The sequence below is a fragment of the Sinocyclocheilus anshuiensis genome, unplaced genomic scaffold (genome assembly GCF_001515605.1).
Source record: "Sinocyclocheilus anshuiensis isolate Anshui unplaced genomic scaffold, SAMN03320099.WGS_v1.1 scaffold328, whole genome shotgun sequence".
NCBI lineage: Eukaryota > Metazoa > Chordata > Actinopteri > Cypriniformes > Cyprinidae > Sinocyclocheilus > Sinocyclocheilus anshuiensis.
This window is the reverse complement of record NW_015558621.1, coordinates 1929144-1937794: the sequence shown is the minus strand read 5'-3', so window position 1 is coordinate 1937794 and position 8651 is coordinate 1929144. Positions and strand designations below refer to the sequence as shown.

Sequence of the window (8651 nt, the reverse complement as noted above, 5' to 3'; positions counted from 1 at the left end):
GATCTTTAAAAAAGCATCATATGACCCCTTTAAAAACTATTATTTTTCAGGCCGATTACTGAGCATAATCCAGATTAGTTGCCCAAAGACACAATAGCATGGAAATTATAAAAATTACATTTGATATGATGATAAAATGATAAAAACAAAATAAATTTTAGCTTAATAAAAATGCAGAAAAATGTCATTAAAGAAATAGTTCACCCAAAAACTAAAATTTGCTTAAGATTTACTCACCCTTACACCATACAAGATGTAGATGAGTTTGTTTGTTCATCGGAACAGATTTGGAGAAATGTAACGTTACATCACTTGCTCACCAATGGATCCTCTGCAGTGAATGGGTGCCGTCAGAATGAGAGTCCAAACAGCTGATAAAAACATAACAATAATCCACAAGTGTGTGTTTGTAAGAAACAAATCCAAACAAACAACTCCTTCACATCTTGGATGTCCTGAGGTTGAGTACATTTTCAGCAAATGTTCATTTTTGGGTGAACAATTCATTTTAAAAAATTCGATTTAGCATTAACCAAATTTTTATATATTTGTAACCTCACACACAAGCTATATTCAAAGTAAACCTTTAAAATTTTACACTCACTCACCTATAACAGCCAATAATGCAGTCAATGCGGTCTTTCCTGAGGGGCCTGTGCCGCAGGAAGCCCCTGGAACCAGAGGGAGAGGTCTCCACCCTTCGTCGCTGTCTTACAACATTAGATCTGGTGGCTTTGGGAGTGGGCAGCACCTTAGGGGCCGGTGTTTATGTGCTCTCTGGAGAGGTGGCCCGGACCCTGGCTGGACCAAATATTATCATCTCCTTCTTCATTGCTGCTTTAGCTTCTGTCTTTGCTGGGCTCTGCTATGCTGAGTTTGGCGCAAGGGTTCCTAAGACTGGCTCTGCCTATCTGTACAGCTATGTGACTGTAGGAGAGGTGTGGGCCTTCACCACAGGATGGAATTTACTACTGTCTTATGTCATCGGTAAATAGAAATTAAAGGCCTATAAAAATGCAAATACAGCATAAAGATAGATAGATAGATAGATAGATAGATAGATAGATAGATAGATAGATAGATAGATAGATAGATAGATAGATTAAAGTGTCAAAGGTCAAATACTAACGGAGCTTTCTCTTGGTTTAGGCACATCAAGTGTGGCCAGGGCATTGAGTGGTACATTCGATGATCTTATTGGAAATAAGCTAATTATTTTAGCAAATATGCAGCCATGAACCTGCCTGGGCTGGCAGCTTACCCAGACTTCTTTGCAGCTGGTCTCATTATGATTTTCTCTGGTATCTGACTATCATACACTGTCTAGTTCATTATTTAGCATCTATGGCAAGGCTTAGACATTACTTACCGTATTTTTCTCACAGGTCTTCTTGCGTATGCGTGAAAGAATCAACCACGGTCAACAAGACATTTAGAAGTGTTAATATACTGGTGTTGGTATTTGTCATCATCGCTGGCTTCATCAAGGGAAACCTACAGAACTGGTTTATCACTGAAGACATCATCCTGAATGCAACAGCAAAGCATGAGTGAGTACATTTGCATTTATTATTTATTGGAATTGTCAAGTGTACTGTAGTAATATTCAGTGCAATCCTTTCGCTCTGCAAACATATTAAAATTATCTGTGTATGTTCAGTATAGAATACTAGCATACTACTTGATGCAGTATATAGTACATATAATACAAATTTTAATCGAATGCACAAACTACCGCATTTGGAAAAATAAAATCAGTTGCATTTTTTTATATATCTTTCTTGACACATTATTTGATTGGTCTGACAAAAGTTACACAAAATAGATAAAAATGTTTTCTCTTGTAGTCAAAGTAGTTCACTTTGGCTGCATTTATTTGATCAAAATACAGTAAAAATAGTGATAATATGAAATATTATTACTATTTAAAATAACCGTTTTCTATTTTAATAAATGTAATTTGTTCCTATAATGTCAAAGCTGAATTTTCAGCATCATTACTCCAGTCTTCAGTATCACGATTCTTCAGAAATCACTCTAATATGCTAATTTGGTGCTCAAGAATATTTTTTTTCTCTCCAAACTTTTAAAAGTTAGTGCATGTTATCATCAGTAGTCATGCTTTTAAACGGATTTTCTAGGCGAGGAGGTGAAGAATCCTCAGAAGTCTATACCTGTGGGTATCGTGGCGTCTCTGCTCATCTGTTTCCTGGCGTACTTTGGTATTTCAGCTGCTCTCACTTTGATGATGCCATATTACAGACTCAACATTCAGAGTCCTTTGCCTGTGGCCTTCGCTTATATTGGCTGGGCTGCTGCAAAGTACGTTGTGGCAGTCGGGTCCCTGTGCGCTCTGTCAACAAGGTAAAGGAGTCACACATTGAGATCTGAATCGCTGTTATGTATTGGAACAGTAACAGACATTTCATTTCATTTGCAGTCTCTTAGGGTCCATGTTCCCAATGCCCCATGTCCTGTTCGCCATGGCCAGAGATGGACTTATGTTCAAATCACTGTAAAGTCAGCTTACGGCAGAGTCCAATGGTGGCCACACTATCCTCTGGCACTGTGGTGGGTAAATGTACTAAAAAAAAAAGATCTACAAATCAGATCAATTAATTCAGGCCTCTTTTTCATCTCTCACATATGACATATGAAGTCAAATCATAAGACTAGGGCTTTTTTTCTCTCTTTAAGATTAATAGTAAATAGTCTGCAGCTTTTGAGCAAAATACAAAAGCCCTGGAAATCATGTGCTCTGCTTTATTCCAGCAATAATGGCTCTTTTATTTTACCTGAAGGCATTGGTTGATATGATGTCGATTGGAAACCTCTTCTCCTACACACTTGTGGCTATTTGTATTCTCATACTAAGGTTGTATTCCCAGCTCCAAACTTCCCTTCTAACACCATGATGCAAATCTTTGAAGCTAAACGTGGTTTCTTTCAAGGTATCAAGAGACGGCTTCAGAGGGAAATGATTTGCGCACACCCACAACTTCGACGTTTGGGTTTTTAAAACCCCCTTCATACCCTACCAATGAAACTTCAAACACTGTTACAACCTGCACAGTTTTTCTTGGTATGTAGAAAACCTCAGTAAATTCCTTAGTAAATCCACAGAAGTACCAAATAATATGACCACTTGGACCATTATATAAGCAAATTTCTTTCATATCTTTGATTTTGCAGTTGTGTTGGTGCTTATTCTGTCACTGCTGATGAGCAAAGCTATCAGATCTGTGTTGTTTCTGGAGATCTGGGCCCGTATTCACAAAACATTTTATCTTACCACTAAGAGTTCTCCTAAATAGCAGTAAAAGTTTTTAACTAAGAGTTTTCTCTTAAAACCTATTCACAAAGCTGCTGAGACAAACCTTTACTAAGGAATAGAGAGAAGTCTTAAGCTAAGAGTAAGGGCGGGGTTGACCTGGTTGCTATGGATGATGTCAGCATGCTTACTAACTATGCACACAGTGATTGGCTGATAGTATCTGTCAGAGATTTATTCATAGAAATATTGAAGAGCGCAATATTATGTTCCACAAATTGCTTTGAAGTATGTTAAAATGGAACATTTTAACATACTTCATTTTCTCTGCCATGAAGTGGAGGGTGGTGTTATTTTCTCTTCTTGTTTCTCTTTTGATCATTCAGTTCGGTGAGTATATAGGCCATATTGTACATTATGTAGATACGATTCTCGGTAATACAAACTGTGAAAAACAATATAACTGTACAAAGCAAGTATTAACGCAATGCATGTAAAACATTTATCAAAAGTTGCATATAAAATGCTTTTGTTTTGCATGAAACCCAAATTTATGGGTTCAGTTTTCAGGGACTACATGAACTGGTAAAATGCACTTTGAAATCAACTCAAAGTCACTTTGGATAAGTGTCTGCCGAATGCATAAATGTAAAAATTACTGAGTGTACTTATAAACATATATTTTTTGATAAATCTTTAAAAGCATAATAAATATGAACAGAGTCTTTCAGAATGGTTTTCGAATGGTTTGTCACATGAAAAATAAGCATGTGCCAAAAGGTCGAACCTGACCTGAAGACCAAAGCTGAGAAGAGACCAGATGGCAAGTCCAAATCTGGGAAGGGACCAGGAAAGACTCCTGCTTCCAAACCTAAAGTGAAAACCACCCCCGAGACCCCTAAAGAAGCTCAGACCTACCTCACTCAGGTGGTAAACAAGGGAAGGTTCCAGAAAGCAGGGGACACGCTGACTGTCCATGCAGGAGATACGTTAGAGCTGAGATGTAAAGGAAATCCTGTAGAGTGGGCTGTTCCTGCATATCTGGAAGAGGATGATGAAGGATGACTCGGGTATGAGCTAATATCTGAGTGATTAAATCTGTGATCACATTAGATTGCGTTCAATAATCAATTGGTTTTTTGTCTGTATTTTCAGGACAGTTCAGCATGAACGTTATGGTACACTGTTTTTGGCAAATTCAACAGCGGCAGATACAAAAACATGACGTAAATCTAAAATTAAAACTGTTAAAAGTTCTGCACTTTGGATGTGTCAACCCTAGTTGCCAAAAGTGATAGGCAGTCTGTAGATTTTGGGCAGTCAGTTAACAGATTTCACAAAATAAACAATAAAAAATTAAAAAAGTTGCTAGACCCATTGTTTAATACATTGCAATGAACTATGTTTTTTGTAGCAGAAGCTTTAAGACAATAATTTCAAAAATATAATAATGAAGTTATATAATAATTAATAAATTAAAAATAAATTGATTATTACATTAAAAGATTATTTTTTTAAATATTATTAAATAAAATATGTCTTCACCGGTGTTATTTTAGAATCATTGATATACCATTATAGTTTTTGTTAATATTTTGAATTCCATTTTATTTTATTTTAAGTTTATTTAGTTTTAGTTATTTTAGAGCTTCAACAAACTAAATGAAAATGAAAAAATGTTGCTTTGTCAACTAGCTGAAATAAAATATAATACAACATTATTTATACTTAATTTAGTCAATGATTTAGTTAATTTTATTTAAAGTAATGAAAATGTTTTTATGGTTTCTGCCCTGATCCTAATTATTTTGCAATAATTACTGACTGTATCATTTACATACTGCATAATATCACTATTTGAATTTCAATTCTTTTACATGTCTATCGTGCTGAAATCATGCGTTTTAAACCATATTAGTTTAAACTTCTGAGCCAAAAACAGAACAGTTAGCATGCTTTGCTCGAAGGGGCAGTAATATTATAATAAGATCCCCTTTCTATGTCACAGGTGGAGCAAAATCTTAGCGACTCGTTTTTTCACAAGCTTGCAGCCAAAAACAAATGACTTCTTTTTCACATTTTCTGGGTTGGTAGATGCACCGGGGACCCGATTATAGCACTTAAACATGGAAAAAGTCAGATTTTCATGATATGTCACCTTTAAATTTAGAGATGACTATTGTCTGTTGCCATTCCTCTCTCAGACCCTCAGGAGTTGTTTGTACCTTCCACTGACTATTACGAGGTCATTCAGCTTCGCACTAACTGGCCCACCATCCTGCCCTGTCAGGTGACTTCTCCGCTAGCAAAGGTGACTTTACACCGGGAATTTCCTCCAGTGGAGGTGAAGGTGGATGGATGAGAAATTTCCTTTGATGTCAAGAAGGGTTTCACCATCCACAGACCGAAGCAGTGTCATGCTGGATCTCTGTACTGTGTAGCAAGCCTGGGAAACCTTCGCCAGAGCTCAACCAAATACATGCTCATCTATGTCAACTGTGAGTATTTCCTCTGTTGTTAGCACGCAACAGCAAACTGAAAGCGGTTCATAAGCACACGACCATATAAATCAGACTCTAGAAATTTCAGAAATGATTTCAGAATGTCTATACCCCAGCAGATCCTGCCGCTCCTCCGTCTCCTGCGATCCAGGCCTCCTCCGACACTGTGGCAGTGGGACAGAATCTCCAGGTGACATGCACTGTGATAGGAGAGCAGGACGTGGTGGTGGATTTTACCTGGGAATATCCTGGACAAAAGGTTAGACTAGAGAAAAGACACACAACTTATCAGAACATACATAAACAAAAATTACATTCAATTAAATTATATTTCTATTATATAAAAGACTTCTTTTTAATGATAATTTATGTTTTGTATTATCAGATCGGGCACCCACTGTACACCCAGGACAGTGTGCAGACAGTGCAGGTGGATGGACAGAACCGACAGCGAACTCAGACAATACTGCTGGTGGACAAGGTCAGAGAGGTTGACCAAGGAACATACACCTGCACAGCTCAAAACCTAGAGGGTTCGAGGTCTGCATCAACCAGTGTCAAAGTGCAGCCGTCAGCACAAGCCAACACCAAGCCTAAGAAACCATGAAGTCCTTCAAAGAAATCCTGCAAAAACCTGAAAACCTGGAGCATGCCAGTCAGATATTCTCAGCTGTAACATGCTATACTAAATTGCTGAAAAATAACCAGAATTATCACCACAGAACACTGATTTTTCCTTCTGAGTAGACACAAGTCAGGGGCAACAGAGCAAAGCGGAAACAGTGCTTATATTATATAGTATGTGCATTACTATTGTTTCATTGACCCTATGGCAAAAAAGCAAAGAGGATTGTATAAATGTCAGTTGAGCACAGACTAAATGAAAATATGACAATCAAACATGCAACTACTGAAATGCTGGTATAAATGGATAAACAAAAAAATCCATCTTAGTCTCTGTAACAACATTTTACTACTGGCTATTTACACATTTCTAATATTGTGCACGTTTGAATCCTGTACCTACATACTATTTTTTCATACTATACAAATAAAACACAGTATATTAATGACAGCTTCTGTTATCCTTGTTCTTTATAGCCATTTAAAGTACTACTGTTATAATGAATAAAGTTTGTGACACCCTCTGAATCTCAGAAATACCACGGCTTTAACGTTACCAGCAGAGGGCGACATATTTGCGCTATTAAAAACACAGGAAATATGTGGAAAAACTTTTTAGCAAAAGCAACGTGTTCATATTACAACAACCACATTTATAATGCACTAGGAATTGGTTAAAACATTGTTGTTTTTTTTACATACGGATTATTGTGAGGTCTTTCTCAGCTGTTGGGACTCTCATCCTGATGGCACCCCATGAACAAGTGATGTAATGCCAAAATTTTCCAAATCTGTTCCAATGAAAAAACAAACTCATCTATATCCTGAATAGCCTGAGTGAGTACATTCTAAGCAAATTTTAATTTTTGTGTGAACTATTTTCTTTCTTTTTTTTTATTTTTACAATTTTGCCACGGTGGGGTTAACACCAAGATTCTCCAGAAGCTGATTTCTTTTCACTCATTTACTGTTCCTGAAATGAAACCATTCAGGATGTCTCTGCTCTATCCTCAAAGGACAGGAAGTATGCAGTGTGCACTCAGGTGTGTGCCCAGAGGCTACAGTCATCAGAGAGAGAGTGGAGAGGAGTGGTAATGACAGGGTGCTGTCAGTCGTACTCTTTATAAGGAGATCTGGGGGCCAGATATGAGTCCGTGTCTAGTTCTATGAATAATTATAACAACAGGATGTGTCAGAGCTTAGGATACACCACTTTGATCATTCTGTTCTGTTCGTTCCCATCTGAAATGCATTATCTGTATAAAAATTTTATGAAGCTGATGCAGCTCTTACACTTGCACAGCCTCAGGTATCATTTGTGCTCCAAATTACATGTCCAGATAAACAGCGGAAATGAAGAAGAGTTCTCTATACTATACCTTTTTATACTACTGTATATTATTACATTTGAAATGTTTGGGGTCAGTAGAATTTTATTTAAAATTTTGAAAGAAATTAATTATTTTATTCAGCAAGGATGCATTCAAATGGTTAAGACAAAAGTAGCAGTATTTTCACATAAAAATAGAAATTCTGAAAAATATGTATTCCGGTTTAAAAAAAATAATCTTTTTTTTTTCAAGATCATATTTCAGCATTAGAATTTCTGAATTATCATGTGACACTAAAGACTGGAGTAATGACTGCTGAAAATTCAGTTTTGCCATCAGAGGAATTTATTAAAGAAAACATCCAGCAGTTCCTCTATGTAATCGCCAGGTGTCGCTGTAGAGTTGCTCTGATAAATCACTGAAGCCGCTCCAGTGCAGATTAGTTCAAATCTCAGAGAGGGAAACTCTCATTACGTTGTGCAGGACTCCGACATCAGATCATCTCCACCGCGTCTCTACAGATCGCCATCGGCGCCGAAGAATATCGCTCTGTTGTTTTGTTCTAAAACAATCTGAAAAAAATATCTTGCGATCCAGACGTCAGTCTCATCTGTATTGTGATTCAGCGCCAACAATAATGGTGAGTCTGCTGTGACTTTAGAGTCTGTTTGCACTTGCTGCAGTATCTCCAGATAGACCGCCACATATAGAATTAAGCCTGATCTGTCTGTAAACATAGCTTAACGGTGCACATCACTGAACTTGAATTCATTTAACTTTATTTTTTCTGCACGTGATCTGAAAATGAGTTTACAGGTGTCTTTCAGTTTGATACACTGAAGAGCGGCAAAATAATTTTACATACATGCGTAAGAATACTTCTGTTATATAATAGGTAGTGGATAGCAATAAAAAAAAAATTAT

General features: G+C 37.0%; 1 protein-coding gene and 2 pseudogenes across 1 annotated transcript in view; all 3 read left to right on the top strand.

Moving 5' to 3' along the window:
• The first annotated feature begins 632 nt into the window (after nucleotides 1-632).
• On the top strand, nucleotides 633-2915 carry LOC107680582 (cationic amino acid transporter 2-like; annotated as a pseudogene).
• A 1124-nt stretch (nucleotides 2916-4039) lies between these two features.
• On the top strand, nucleotides 4040-6379 carry LOC107680581 (platelet-derived growth factor receptor-like protein; annotated as a pseudogene).
• A 1795-nt stretch (nucleotides 6380-8174) lies between these two features.
• Nucleotides 8175-8651, top strand: part of LOC107680605 (NEDD4-binding protein 3 homolog) — a 28323-nt gene continuing 27846 nt past the window's right edge. Inside the window, exon 1 of the mRNA XM_016476549.1 lies at nucleotides 8175-8367. The gene's annotated coding sequence lies outside the window, so the exon portion shown is untranslated. The remainder of the gene's footprint in view (nucleotides 8368-8651) is intronic.